Below are 16,188 nucleotides of genomic sequence, written 5' to 3' on the forward strand. Positions count from 1 at the left end.
TTGAGCAACTTTGAGCCCCAGGCATTTCCGTCTATAATCCCTGTCGCACTAAACTCGAAACCTCATTGGTTCTTTTAAAAAAATGTTATCAAGGTTTTATTTTCTTACAAAGCCAAATTTCATCATTGCACAAAGTTTAGAAAACAGACACGTGAAAATATAAAATAAGAATAATACTTTAATCCCATCACCTAGAAAAATACCACCCACCAGTGACAGATGCATTAATTTCTAGTCCCTTCCATGCATATGTGCTATGGAATAATGGGCTGGCATGTCATCTGTTCTATAGCATGGTTATTTCTATGTCATTAAATATTACTTAATATTTCTATTTCCAGTGGCCATGTGTGGTCTAGAACAGTGGTTCTCAACCTGTGAGTTGCAATCCCCAAAGGCCACCAGAAAACACAGATACTTACATTACTATTCATAATAGTAGCAAAATACCACTCATGAAGTAGCAATGAAAATAATTTTACAGTTGGGGGTCACATGAGGAACTGTATTAAAGGGTCACACAGAGTTAGGAAGGTTGAGAACCACTGGTCTAGAACATGTCATTTGGTCACTGAATCTTTCATCATTGGACATCTATGGTCTGTTTCTCTTCTAAAAAAAACCACACACACACCCAAATGCATCGTTTAGATTTTAAAGCTCTTTCCCTATGATAAATTCCAAAGTGGAATTTCTAAGTCAAATAGTACGCCCATTAGTTAAAGCTTTAAAAAAATTATTTGGTATTTGTGTGTGTGTGTGTGTGTGTATGTGTGTGTGTGTGTGTGTGTGTGTGTGTGTGTGTGTGTGTGTGTGTAGTGCATGTGTGTTCAAATGCAGATTTGCCATACTGCCCATGTGGAGGTCACAGGACAACTTGAAGGAGTTCATTCTCTCCTCCACGTGGGTTCCAAGAACCAAGTTCTCGTTGTCAGGCTTGACAACAAATTCCTTTGCCACTGAACCATCTCACTAGCCTGGTTCAGGTTTTCGATGCACATTTCCAGATGGCCACAGGAAGTAGATATTGGACTGAGCACAGCCTCATAAATGCAATACTACCAACACTTGGTTAGTATAGTGTGACTTTTCAGCTGGATCGTAAAAGGGTCTTTCAATGTTTTCTTTGGTTACTAGTATGATTGAACATTTCATGTTTATTGACAGCTGTTCACTTTTAAACTTTGTTTTTTGATAAATTCTAGTATATATATTTGAGATTTACATGAAGTCATGGAGTTCTGAGATATGTTATGGATAGTAAAATGATTTCTCTCTCTCTCTCTCTCTCTCTCTCTCTCTCTTTCTGTGTGTGTGTGTGTGTGTGTGCACTTGAGGGCGTGCTCACATGCATGTGGGAATTGTCTGTTCATTGCTCTTTCCTGTCTTCCTCTGGGGTGAATTTCACAGATTCCCCTCAAACTGTACACGTCTTGAGTTGTCAACAGCATCTGTCAGGTCAGTCCACATCAAACTATCATCTCTTCCTCTTCTCTCCCTCTATTCTTGGAATTTTCCCGCTTCCAGCTTCTCATCTTACCTCCTGCTTTGGCCACACAAAAGTCTGGGGTAGCATCATCGGGAGAAAAGCTCCTGGAAAGTCCCCCACTAAGAGAGAATGGATGCAGCTCAGTGGTCCTCTAGCTTTCCATGAGAGTCATGTGCAGCTGACCTGATGCCTGAGCCTTTGCGTGGGCCCAGCCTCATCACCGGCTGTAGGACACTTGGCCCAGCCTCATCGCCGCCGCAGGACATCAGGCTTTGGTACTTCCAGGCTAGATTCCAGCTAAAGAAATGAAAAAGATCTTCAAATACTGACTCAACTGTACCAGCTAACAAAAGGTTAAGGCTTTTTGTTTTTCACCTGGAATCCCACCAACTTGATACTGGGCTGCTATCGGAGGCCTTTAATGATAAAAACGGGGAAGAAAATTAGTTTTTCACTCATGTCATTTAGTAGGAGGAATATTTAAAACTTGCATAGCAGGCAGTAATAGGACAGAGATGGTTGTTTCACAGACCTGTTACTCTTTTCTCCATCCCCAAGGGGGGGGACTGCTGCAAGTTCTGACTGATACTCAACTGAACCTTCTTCTCTTCAGGGAAGGCAGGTGTTCTAGGATGTCCCGAGGACCCTCCGACTGAGCAGATCAGTCAGCAGGCAGCCATGGAATGGCAAGGCAGGATGGAGCAGGATCTAAGTATCAAGTATCAGGCACAGGAGCGCTTTCCCTGTGGGTAGCAGCAGAGGGCAGTAGTGGACCCACGACAGGGTCTCAGAAGGCCTTTTCCTCTGTAGCTCCCCTTTAAATGCACTTCTCAAGCAAGTGCCCAACATGTTCCTAATGTTCAGAGAGACAGCCTTGTTAGTTAGGACTGCCTTCTCCTTTCCTGGAGCCCAGTGAGTAGAAAGAGGACATTAGGAAAGTCAGAGGCAGGAGGTCATGAAGGAAGTAGGTAGATATTGATCAGCCTCACAACTTCACAGAGAGAGGACCTTAAGATGGAAGACCTAGCCACTGAGTTTGGCTTCTCAGTTGATCTCAGCAGGTTGAGAAATGCCCTGTATGGCTTCTTAAGGAAGTCAGGCAGCACAACCCACCCAAAAAGCCTGTCCTCTGCTTCCCTGAGCCTGGCTGTCAGGCTTTGGGACCCACAACAGGGACTTAATTAGACAGCTCCTTCCCCAAACCACCCAAGGGTTCCCTAACCCTAGTCAGTCCCATTCCACCTTCAAGGGTTTTATCTCCTTCAATCACCATGTACATAAGGCATCACTCTTCCTTATTCACCTTTTAATAGCCGTGTGAGTTTGCCTGAAACAAAAGTTATGGCATAAGTACTGCTCTCTATAGATACAAATATCAGCTACACACCAGTACACAATAATGTGAATACACCTCCTTAGACGATCCTCGTATATGAATACTGGGATCTCCTAGACCACCCAGTGTACAGATCACACCTGGGGAGACAGCACTGGCTCCTTCTGAAAGCAGAAGAGGAAGAGAAAGAGGAAAGGAAGGAGGTGCCAGCCATAATGGCCTCTCTTCTTAATTCCTTGCTTAACTGGTCCCACCTCTTTGAGGATGAGGGTGAGGTGAAGAAGGTCCTCGTAGGTGTTAACTACACTGAGGTTCATCCAAGGCCAATTGAAGATTGCTGAAAGGGCTGGGACTAGACTGGGGGTCAGCTTATCCTCAGCTGAATTGCCTCCTGCCTGTATCTTGGGCAAGGAAAGATCAAGGGCGAATTAGTCTGGCTCTGTGAGAGCTCTATGGAGTCACGGAAGTCAGCTGTTCCAACCTCCTGCTGTCCTGGGCGTCCCTCTCCCACCTTCACACCCTTATTGAGTGGCAGGCAGTTCTCAGCCTCCCAGGATGACCCCGCCACTGCAAAACAGCATTGATGATAAGAAAGCTATTTTTTGAAATTGAACCCTTAGCACTCTCCCTGAGTCTTCTGTTTGTCTTGCTCCAGGCCTTGCTTGACAGACAGTATCCAGCCCATACAGGCCTTCAGGGAAGTGTTCTCCTGGCTAGAACTCAGTTTTAGAGAAGGAGAGGGGGGTTTCTCCAGGTCAGGTTGAACACTTCTTTGATTCCACCATCTTGTTTTTCTGTTTTTAATTGTAGGGCAATGTGCATGAACAAAAACAACCATTTCAATCATTTTTAAGGTTATAGTTCAGTGGCAGTAAGCATACTCAAGGTATTTTTTAACCAGCCCATCATCTGTCTCCAGAACCTTCACTCTTCCTAAACTGAGACTCTGTCCTTATGAAACTCGAGCACGGAGCCCCTCTCCTCCCAAGTCCCGGTCACCTCAGGTTTATTTTCTGTTTTTCTGAATTTGACAACTCTAATAACATCATGTAAATGGAATTATGCAATAATTGTCCTTTCATACTTGGCTTATTTCACTTAGCACAATGCCTTCAAGCTTCATCCACCCAGTAGCATATGTCAGAACTTAATTTCTTTTTAAGACAAACAATATTTAATATAACATATACTGCATCTTTACTCATTTTATCTCTCTCTATATATACATATATATGTATATATACATGAGAGAGATATTTGGGCTGTTAGTACCTTTTGGTCATTATTGATAAAGCTTCTGGGAACATGGGTGTGCAGGTTGAGATGCCGCTTTCAGCTCTACTGAAAGTACACCAAGGGGTAGGTTATACTTAGGATTAGGTCAATCATGTATTGAATTTTGAGGAATTCCCATACTGTTTTGGATGGTGGTTGCAACATTTCTGCATCCTCTCCTACAGTGTTGAGAGTTCCAGTTTCTCTACATCATGACCAATGCTTATTATTTTGATAATACTATCCAGTAGACACGAATTTGTATCTCTTTGTGGTTCTGACTTGCATTTCCATAATGATTCATGATATTGATGATTTCTTCATATGTGCTTCTTGGTCATTTGCATATTTTCATTGGAGAACTATCCATTTAAATCCTTTGCACATGTTTTTAGATATCAAGTTGTTTGGATTTTGTTCTTGTTGAGTTGTAGGAGTTCTTTATTTTTCTAAATATTAATAGTAATATTAATAAATATTAATCAGATATAAGATTTATAAATATTTTTCTCCCGTCCATCCAGTTGCCTTTCACTCTTGATAACCGACTATATACTCATAGGTTATTTCTGTTCTCTTTCTATGGGTCAATATATTTATTCTCAAGTCAATACACTCCTGTTGCTCTATAATAAGCTTTGAAATCAGAAATGGTGAGACCTGTACTTTTATTCTTCTTTTTCAACATTGTTCTGTCTATCTTGATGGCCTACTTCTTTTAATTCATTCTGGATGGTCATTAAATGTTTTTTAACAATGAATTGCATCATGTCGACTTTGCAGTCAAAGGTCTCTGTTCGCCTGGAAAAAAAAGAGAGCATCTGCTGCACTCCAAGTTTTCAATTCCTGCCCAGGACTTAAGGCCACTGGAGAAATATTCTGGATCCTCCTAGCGTCCCCACATGAACCAGCAGCAGTGGGGTCCCTGTATTGGCTGGCTTCCCCAGCGCTGCACTGGAATGGTCCAGGCAGGCAGCACACACAATTAAGCAATTCAGGCACACGTGGAGCTAGAAAAGGGACTTGGCAGCCATCTCCCTGATTGTCTCCCACTTAGAGAGGGTACCAGGGGACCTGGCATCTTCTGGAATTTATGGGAGGCTGGCAGCCACCTCTCCAGCACATTTGCATTTATTATCCCTAGGAACACAGGCTTAGCTATTCAACTGCTTCAGAGGAGCTGTGAATTTTCTGTCCTTCCATCTGCCTCTTGGCATCCCTTCCATTATCACGCACGCCCGACTCTTCCTGGAAGGTTTTTAGTGTCTGGTCTGGAATGACTCCCCCTCTTACAACCTAGAATCAGAGGGGCAGAGCAGCCATGGTGCTGTCTCCAGACCTATGGAAGCCCTAGGCCCGAAGCCAAGTTCAGGCTCCCACTCTCTGAGACACAGCATCCTCCTTAGTAGCTGCCAAAGCAAATCTCTCTGGCTGACAGCGTGGGATGCAACTCCCAGGTGTTTTGAGATGGATAAATAGCTAAGAAATGCCACACTGCAGGGATGGCTGTTTGCCTCTTTAACTCTCATGACCAAATATCTATCTATCTATCTATCTATCTATCTATCTATCTATCTATCTATCTATCTGTGTGTCTATCTATCTACCTACCTACCTATCTCTAACTAAGCTTGTGCCACTCCCAGAGTAACACTGGGGTGTCTCCTGCCCCCGCCCCACCATCTGTCACTTCCATTGATTCTTAAGGACTTGTATGAACATCGGCTGGCAATAGGTTTGTGTATATGGGGGACGTGTTGTGTGTGGTGTTTCACCTATAAAGGCAGCAATAGACAGGTGCCAAGAGCTCTCTCCTGGGAGGCAGAGCCCTTGGGTCTGCGGTCACATTTCACCCACTGTGTGACTTTGGGCAAGTCACTTGTAACTGTCTACATTTCTGCTTCCTTGTCTTACCAGGAAGCCATACTGGATGTCCCTTGAGGTCCCATACGATGCTGGTTTTCTCTCACGCTGTCTTTCTTGCCTGTCTCAGGTTTCTCCACTCACTGATTTCTGTACTTCTACTGTAACGTTGTCACTTTTGTTGTGACATTCCCAGGCACGGGACCTACATGCAATTGGTAAGCCTGATGCAGAGTTACACAGGCTGAGATTGCAGGGCTGATAGGCTGCCACTGACCCATTCTTGAGACTGAGGTGGGGTGTAGGGCAATGCTGAAGAATGCAAATGTAGAGATATCAGAGCTTGATAAGGTTTGACAAGATAATGAGATATTTGGGGTGCCCCACCATTGGGTCTTATAGCGTTTGCCTTGGGGGTCTGTGTAGTCCCGCAGCATGAGCAAGACCTGTGTAGGTCAACCCTGGTCTGGCTTTCTCCTGCCAGCATGCTGTTACTCCTAGCTTCTGGCCACAGTCTAGGTCCAACCCACAAAGTCATCCATCTTGAAAAGTAGAGATGATTGTGTAGCTTAAACTAGTACTGATCCTATGCCACATCACTTTGAGTAAGCTTGGCCATCTGAGCATGGGGCAGGCCTCTGAGACCCAGAATCATATTCTATCCAGGCTGGGAAACCATTCACTGCCTAGGCTGTCAGAACCCATGCTTAATAGCTCATGAACGTGTCACACTTGGACCCTGTCACAAATGGTGGGAGAAAGTCCCTGTATCCAGAGGACCCAGGCTTGCCCCTCCCCTGGCTCCCAGCTGGCACCTCTTTCCTGGGCTCTGTTAGGAACAAACCTCCTAAGACACATTTAATCTTTGATGGATTAGTGGTAGGGACAGTTGCAGCCCATCTTGCCACATGCTTCGTAGAGACGAGGGGGTGCTTGTAGAGAAAAGAGTTCTCTCAAGAAGCACTAGCGTTTTCCTCATCTGAACTGCCGGTCTAATTGCCCTCCACCTTCTGCTATGCCCAACGGCACAGCCAGTCTGGAGGTGGCCCAGGCCCTGGGGACAGGTAGAAATGGACTGTGTTTATTTTCAGTACCATGACCATTTCTCTCAGACATTCCATCAGGTATCTAGGTTATGACTTCATTACAGCCTGTGCTGCGCTACACCGTCATTGGCGCACTGAGTTACAGATGTGCACGAAGTCTCATTAAGACCATGTCAGGCGTGGCGCCCCACCCATCCCGTGTGTCTGAGGAGAGGACAAAATAAGTGGGGGTTGTGGTTAGCACAGGAAGGGCATATGTAAACTATATTGACCAGCAGTGGATCATGACCTTCCAGAGGACTGTGTGGCACCAACACCCTTGCCAAATGACAGTGACTGATGATGACCTGTGACAATAACAGGTCACTTATGCCAGGGGATCAATGCAAAGAAATAACCACAAGGCTCTGCCAGGGAAACCAGTAGTTATGGCCTTTCTCATGTTCTTCTGGATACCACTGAATAATTAAACAGTTGTATTGGGTACCAGAGAATAATGCCATAGGGTGATTCAATCATCACTTTTAAAATGCAATGCTCTGGCTCAGAAGGCACGCGAGGTGAATGTTCATTTCGAGTTCTGGTTCTGGCTTTCCCAAACCAGTAGCAATAAGACTTGGGAGCAGATCACAGCTCCTCTTCCATACATGTCTCCTCTGTAGAATGGTTGGACCAGGTAGGTGGCCTGGGGTCCAGCAGGTGTAGAATATTGGGGGTGTAGGACAGGAAGGGGTGCCTTTGGTGCTTCTCTTCTGCTGTAAGCACATCTCCCTCATTTCTTTTCATCTTCTTACTGAGTGACCCCCATTCTCTGTGGTTAGAGCCTGGCTGGACCAGTCTACCATTTGCACAAACACTTAGCACACACTTGAGCACTGTAATGTTCTCACCTGAGCACTTGGCACTGTTCTTTGAACCGGAAATGTTGCCCGTAGTATGATATTTTGGACACTTGTTTCCCCAGCTGATGCTGTTGTTTTGGGGAGGCCACAGAACTTCTGGGAAGCGGGGGTGGGGGGGCAGGCTGGCAGAGGTGGGTCACTTGAGGAGAGTGTTTGAAGGTTATGCCTGGCTTTTCTGGTTTACTGTGATGTGAGCAGCCTCCATCGCATGACCCCACCTCCATGTTCTGAGCTGTGCTTCTGCGCCTTCCCTGCCATGGTGGACTCTAAGAACCCTCTGAAACAGTGAGCCTGAAGAAACCTTTCTTCCTTTACACCATTTCCGTTGGGCTCTGTAATCACAAGGATTCAGAAGTCGCTAATGCAGGGGCAGTATCAGTTTCTCTCTTCTGAGGTCATCCCGGGACCTCAGCATGAAGGCCGGATGTGGCAGCTCACCTGCAGCAGCCCAGGTGTTTCCTCCCTTCTCCTACATTCTGAGCTGTCCTGGTTCTTGTGATTGAGATACAGATTGCAGCTTCTGGCCTCTCAGACTTAGAAAGGACTATCGGTGTCACCGTCCCCTCTAGGATCCAGGTGACATTTAGTTGACTAAAGTGACAGCTGTGGATGGTCTCTCAGCCTCCACAACATCTGGAGTCTGCAGGGAGAGCCTCCCTTCCCTGCTTTCCTCCCTCTCTCTGACATTTCCTCATCACCTAGCTGTAAACCTTACCAGTGCTCTGTTGCCTGTGGGTGCTGTTGAGGGTGGATCATCATTCCTCATAACCCTGTGGAGGGGGCTCCAGTCCCACAGGGACAGGAAACGGGCCTGGACCTGGAGAGCTGGGGCCAGGCTTGAAACATTCACCTCCTCTGACTTCACTGCTGCTTCCCGCCCACCCCATCTGCTCCCACCTAGCACTGCAGAAGATCATCTCCGGAAAGAGTGGGAAGAGAGAACCACTCACAATGAGGCTCTGGTGAGGCATAAAAGAGAATTTTAGGACTAAAAGGGATTTCATCTACTCCTCCTCCACTTTACAGAAGAGAAAATGGAAACCCAGGGGAGCCAAGTAACCTGCTGTTGGTCACACAGACCGACTGTGGTGCAGAGCGGGAGCCCTGGGCTCATGCTGGCTCACATTGCTCTTAAGCATATTCATTCAGTGACTCGATGAATGAACTGTTTTGCTATTTCCGTGCACCAAATCCTGTGCTCACAGCGGATGTGTGCAACTCTTTCTCTGTAAGCTTAGAGGCTTCAGAAGACAGAGTCAATAACCAACCACAGGGCAGAGAAGAGAACCACTATGCTCTAAGCAGGAATGGTTTAGGCTAATGGAATCACGGTGGAAGTGGAATCAGGAGGGATCCAGGAAGAAGCTGAGCTCAGGCTGAATTTGTGATGGTGTGGTGGTGGTGGTGGTGGTGGTGGTGGTGGTGGTGGTGGTGGTAGTGGTGGTGGTGGTGGTGGTGGTGGTGGTGGTGGTGGTGGTGGTGGTGCTTCAATAGAATGAGAGCCCTTGGGAAAACAATGGGCTCTGTTGGCTGTGTCTCACCCACATTCTCCAGCTCCAGCATCACTGAGGCTTCTGCTCTTACCAGGACCACAGCCAGCCACAAACTTATTTTGATTCTTAAATGGGTATTTTGAAAATAACTCCTTCATTTATGGAAATAGAATATTTTCTATTCTACAATTTGTGCCCAAGAAACTAGGAACTTTTGATCAGACCTGGCCTTGGTCCCAACCCCATCGTGTGTGTCCAGTTCAGCGCCAGTGGATTCCTAGTAGTCATCCCCTGGATTCCAGGTGTGGTTTGGATTGAGCCCAGCGAGAGTCTCAGAAAGGTGCCTACTTCTTGGGGGCTAGAAGTACGCCCCTGGCCTTTGAGTCTCTCCTTATTTCACATCCATTCCTCAATCTTCCCTCCAGCCTCCTGGAGATCTTTGGTGCCAAAGTCAGCACAAAGGCACAGGAAATTGGCAAAGGTTCTCAAAGGTTTCTTTCAAACCCGAGGCTGAGGCTTCCTCCAGTATCGACTCTAGGTGACCTTTTTCTTTAGTTCCAGTGATAGGAAAAAGCATGGCCAACAAACTCCAAGTACTGAAAAATGTGCAAAAACTAACAAAATATCCTAATTCTATTATCTGAAGATGGTGGTAGGCAATTTTTGTTTGGCACTTACTCATGACAGGCATAATTCTTAACAAATTGTCTAATGTCTGTCCATCCGTCAATCCATCCATCCACCCACCCACCCACCCACCCACCCATCCATCCATCCATCCATCCATCCATCTATCTATCTATCTATCATAAACTACATTTAATATTCACAATGACCCATGAGGAAGGAATTATATTACTACCCCCACTTACAAGTGATGTTTCTCAGAGTTACCACTATGTAAACACGAAGCCAGCAGTTAGCCCATTGCTGGAAACCAGTCCCTGTGTAAGATTTCTGTGGAGTCACCCCTTGGTGAAAGTCCTTCCTGTTCTTTTTCCCTCCAAATTTCGATTCATGAATATATTAAACATATTAATTTAGATTTAGATTTGTAACCACGTTTTCACTCAGTACTCAGCCATACAATGCAGTCATTATGAACACATTAATAATAAACTCAGAGCCATCGATAATACACTGGTGTCACATTATGGATAGAAATCAATAAAGCAATCTGTTGATATCATTTGACCAAGAACGAGCTCAGATCTGAAATCTCTGTTTGGCTTTGCCTGTGTCTTCTGATGTCCCCATCTGTCTCTTGTATGGGTCTGAATCTGTCCATTGCCCAAGTGCTGCTTTATCTGCCCTTACATGTCTGTCCCTAACAAAGGGCTTTGCTCTCTATTGAACAGCACAGAATGTGTCACATGGAGAAGGATTGAACACTTGAACAGTGTTTTACAAGGGATTAAATCATTGACTCCAACTGACGACAGCTGACCCAGATAACAAACAAAGCGACGATATCAACTAACTGATATCCATATATTGATGGAGGATATCCAATATTGATGATCCATATTCGTTTTATAAGGATTTTTCAACCTATATTTGCTGTTTTCAGCAAGTGATTATCATAATGCACAAACACACCAATACATTACCTTTGGGTCAGGGGCATGGAAGAGTTCATAACTTAAGATTACAGACACACCTTTACTTAGGTGGTAAGGGCTGGTTACATGGGAAGTCCAAGGCAAGTAAGGTTGGTTGTTACCCTGTTCTCTTTTTTTTTTTTTTGGTTTTTCGAGACAGGGTTTCTCTGTGTAGCTTTGCGCCTTTCCTGGAACTCGCTTTGGAGACCAGGCTGGCCTCGAACTCACAGAGATCCGCCTGGCTCTGCCTCCCGAGTGCTGGGATTAAAGGCGTGCGCCACCACCGCCCGGCACCTGTTCTCTTAAGGCAAGTTAAACAAATGGGCTGAGCACATACCAGGATAGTAGTCTTAAAGTCTTCAGAGAACTTCACTGTAGGGCCCAACGAGAGTCCCAGTCTCTTAGAATATAGATATATTTTCATCACAATGTGTGACCACAGTACAGCATTACCTAATTCTAAACATTTATTTTAAACAGCAGCCCATGAGTGGAAGAACATCACAGCTCACCCATCAGTCTCCTATTTTGGATATTTTAGCATGATTAAGCATTCTGTGCTTGTAGGCACACCGAACAGGACCATTCCTTTCCTGTAAACTGTTATGTGCAGGGATCTCACAGTTTGCATGTGTTCAGACTTCTGCATGTATAATATGTCAATCACCTGACTCCCAGAAAGGCTGAGTAAAGCTCTAGTTCCTCCTGCTGCAGGTGAGCAGTGTCTGAGGAGACAAACAGTAGCAATGGAGGGAAGCCTGGGAAAAAGTGGGGCAGTGGATCCCGGGGAAGGAGTGGAGGTGCTTAGGAAAGTTTGCTCAGAACAGCAGGTGTGGGAACAAGTGGACACCAAGGGACAAGTGCAGAAAGCTCTGCAGAGCTTGCTGATGAGCTGGCTGAGGTGGGGAGGGCAATGTGAAGCTTCTACACTGCGTCCTACCATGCCAGCTTATTATGGAGAAACACACTGTGTATTTATAGAGGTAATGAGGGGGTAGATGATTGTCCACAAACAACTATTAGAGACCAAGAGTTTTATTCATTTTTTTAATTTGTGTGTGTGTGTGTGTGTGTGTGTGTGTGTGTGTGTGTGTGTGTGTGTGTGTGTGTTAATGTCTGTGCTGGTACATGTGTGTTCATGTGCATGTAGACACCAAAGGGTCTCTTATTGGCCTGGTACTTGACAACTAGGCTAGGCCAGCTAGCTGGTCAACCCCAGAGATCCCCCATTTTTGCCTCCCAAGCACTGGATTGCAAGCATATACTACCATGCCTACTTCTTTCACTGGGTCCTGGGGGTCAAACTCAGGTCCTTTCGCATGCAAGGCAAGCACTTCATTGAGCCATCTCTCCCTCTATCAAAGTACTGTCAACCAGGCTGTGGCGAGATTAAACCCAGAGCCTGTGTTGGAGCATGTAAGTGTCAATGGTCACCACAGACACCAGTTCAGGGGTGGGTGCACTGTGGGCTCAGGAGTGGGTGCTTTTGAAAGCGCTTGGAATGTGAGCTGATACAGCATGAAGGAGAGTGTTTGTTCAGATCTCTTGAGTTTCAGTTAGATCTAACCATTTCTCAAGCATAAACTTGGTCCAGTTTCTTAGCCTCCTTTCTCCCCATCAGTCAGATGGTGGCATAGTCGCTGTCTGGCCTGTAGAGTCACATTCTCAGACTGTGACAGAACACTTGGCAGTAACAACTAAAGGAAGGAAGGACTGATTTTGGCTCACAGTTCGAGAGGACACAGTCTACCATGGTGAGGAAGACATGGCTGTAGGTAGCCCCATGGCTTTGGGAGGCTGTAGCAGCTGCTTCTCATATGGCACTGACCAGGAGACAGAGATGGCTCAGGCCAGAACCGAGGCCAAACTACAACTGTCTAGCCCTACTGCTACAGCCTGACATATTCCAGCTAGGATCTGCTAGGTAGGCGCCATGTTCAAAAGGATCCACCACCCTGCAGAACAGCTGGGGCTCAACTGTTTTAAAATACCAGGGTCCCTGGGGGACATTGCACATATAAGCAGCAGCGGGACCCATTGCTGTGAGGACAGAGGTGACAGTTGTAACAAGAGGCTCTTGTTTGGGTATGTCTACAATAGCAGCGAAGTAGAGACCTTTTAAAGGGAAATAGAAAACGCTGCTCCTATTTGCCAGACCGGAAGAGAGAGAGAACAAAGAAGGGCATTGTGGAGAAAGGCAAAGGAAGAGCGCGGGGGTCTCTGAACCCAGGAGTTCCCAATGCCCATCAGAAGCTGTAGGGAGTCCGGAGGAGTCTGGACAAGGAGGGGAGACAGACAGACCTACCAGAGATGGGAGACACCAGCACAGTCAGCAGGGGTAGGGGCAGGGTCAGGGTCAGAGATAAGGGTCTCTGGGCTGAATTCTCAGGCCAGTGGCCAGCTGCCCACCTGATCTCCCTGACCCGAGCAGGAAGGAGTCATGTTAGCCTCGTCTGGCTGAGAGAGAACATCCTTACCTCCCGGGAAGCCCTCCCTGCACGCCGCCTCCCCCTCCCAATCTCTCCCACTGCGTTTTCGTCTCCTCCCTCCCCCGCACCTCCTGTGAGTTCTCTCTTCTAACACCCCGGTGGGTGTGAGCTCCAGGCTGTGGGGTGAAATGACACCACCAGGGCCCTGTCACCGTCCCGAAGGCTGAGGCTTCAGTCTGTGTACACACAGTCCAGGGACGCTTGGAAGGAAGAGAAAGACAAGGTTTACCCGTGACTATTTAAGAAAAAAAAAAAATGGCCACGTGCACAGCTCCAGCCTTGGCTCAAGTGGTGTTGGTGTGAGACAGCCCTCTTCTAGGGCCACAGGGTTCAGAGACAGGCATGTACTCAACATGTGGCAGGAACATGCCCAGCAGCTTCTCCAAGCTCACCTGTACATGCAGACCGAGATCTGGGGGGGGAGGGGGGGGGCGAGAAGCAACTCCTCATCACTGAGCCTCCCCCACCGCCAGGGTGCTCTCTGGAGACGTGTTGTGTCGCTGCTGTGTGCTGACTGTTCCAGACAGCGCAGGGGAGGCTGTGGGGGTGGCTGGCACACCACGCTCAGGCAGCTAGGGCCTGCCAGCTTCTGCCTTTTCTGGAAGCCCACGCAGGCGCTTCCGCTGGCCTCCAGGGACACATTTCCGCCTAGAAGGGTGGTAGCCCTTGGGCCTCTGCCTCCAGCCTGCAGAGAGGGAACTGTGCAAGGCCAGGCATGTGTTTGTTGTATCCACTGAGCAGGGCAAGAGGCCATGAGGCACAAGTGTCTTCAAACGGAATCTCACTCCACAGCACAGCTTGGGCTGTGGTTGCTTAGCTCTGGAGGGCGCTAGGCATTATCTCAAGACCAGCTCTGCACCCCTCCTTGTGTGTTCTTCTGAACTTGCACCGACCTCCAGCAGAGGGAGGCTGTTGCCCTCGTGGTAGGGATGCAGGCTAAGATGTATTCTTTCCACCACACAACTTTATAAGGAGACACTTCATATTCACTATAGGTTTATGTACTCGATACGATTGTCCAACAGATGGCACCAGAGTGTCTTGAGGAAGGGATTCTTTCGAAGTGTGCCTGCCAGGATGGGCTTATGGTAACCCTGCTGAAGGGCAGAGTCAGTTTCAGGAGAATTTTTACAAGTAGCATATCTAATGGGCAAATCACAAGCCAATTCTAGAGCTGGCTCAAGAAGCAATTCCCACAGTTTGTCCCTAGGCAGGTTTTTCCACGTTGGTCACTCTCCTTATCCAATTTGACCTTCCCCACTCTTTCTGTCTCTGCTCTTTGCCAGCTCTGAGCCAGGCCAGGGGTGAAAGGCACGTGTGTGTCGAGTGGGGGTGCACTGGTGCTGTAGTTATGTGTCATACTGTATTTCCAGGGCTAGCTTCCACTGCACGCTGCATGGTGGACAGGGAGAGCTGGCTCCAGACTATCTTCACCCCAGGCACAGGCTCCACACCTGCAGAGAAAGGGACTAGTTTCCTGGCTCTAGAGTCCTGGGCTTCTTCTCAGCCACTGGTTCAAACGCCTGTTATCCAGCAGGGACAGCTCACTCTGTGACAGGACAGCTCTGCTCTCCTGTGAGGACTGGAGGACCTGAGCACACACACAGAGACCTGGAAATAGCTGAGTGCGCTGACACACACCTTTAATCCCAGCACTCGGGAGGCAGAGCCAGGCGGATCTCTGTGAGTTCGAGGCCAGCCTGGTCTACAAAGCAAGTTCCAGGACAGTTAGGGCTATTATACATGGAAACCGTGTTTTGAAAAACCAAGGGGGCAGGGGCACAAGCCTAGCTGTCATCAATTATGTGTGGGCAAAGAATGATTTATATATATTTAAATGATTGAAGCTAAAGGAAGAATTCTACTCATGCTACACAAAATTCTGAGATTCCAGTGAAGTGTCAACCAAGAAAACTTTACTGGGACACTGTTGCACTCATTTTGTTCACGTAGTATGGTCTATAGCTACTTAAAAAACTTTTAAAGAGCTCATTGAGGTACAACACCCACCTGTCCATACAGTGTAGTTTGGTGACTTGGGGAAAGGCATACAGCCATATAACCACTACCACAGGCAGACATCATCCAGAAAGGTCTTCACGTTCCTTTATGGTCAACTCTCCTCACTTAACTCTGGTCTAAAGCATGTGGTTGAGTTTGTGCCATAGCAGCAGGGTTGAGTCATTATAACAGAGATCAAATGGTGTCCTAACTGGCACTTTCTAGAAAAAGTGTACTGACCCCACACAGGGCAGGGGAGGCCACTGTGTATCTTAGGAAGAACCCTGAGTCCAAAGGCAAGAAACGCATGGTTCATAGCAGGTCACCCCACCCTTGGGAGCTCTGGTTTCCTTGTCTATAAATGACGCTATCAGTTGTGCCTGCCCTACCTGTATCATATGACTGACTTCAAAGACGTGCAAGTGCTTTGTAAGCTGCAAAGGCCTGCATGGATGCTTAGTCTCGCTCACCCAAGAAAGCGGGTCACCATTGTTGACACGGATGAGCTGTGACCTCTCCCCTGAGAATCCTCTTTCAGCCCTTTCTTCTTGGTGTCTTTCTCCCTGCTTTACCACCTCCTCCTGGCCTTTGGGGAGGGTTTCCTTAAGCCCTCTATGTATCGCCTCTTCACTCTGGACAATTTCAGGGCCCCAGGTTACCAGCCTCAATATGTGGTCCTGCATCCAATGCGGA

General features: G+C 47.1%; 1 protein-coding gene across 3 annotated transcripts in view; it reads left to right on the plus strand.

The window, feature by feature from the left end:
- Loxhd1 (lipoxygenase homology PLAT domains 1) overlaps window positions 1-16,188 on the plus strand; it is a 161,865-nt gene that overhangs the window by 14,496 nt on the left and 131,181 nt on the right. The gene's annotated exons all lie outside the window — the stretch shown is intronic.

This window comes from Peromyscus californicus, unplaced genomic scaffold (assembly GCF_007827085.1).
Source record: "Peromyscus californicus insignis strain IS unplaced genomic scaffold, ASM782708v3 Scaffold_17__1_contigs__length_78620276, whole genome shotgun sequence".
Lineage (NCBI taxonomy): Eukaryota > Metazoa > Chordata > Mammalia > Rodentia > Cricetidae > Peromyscus > Peromyscus californicus.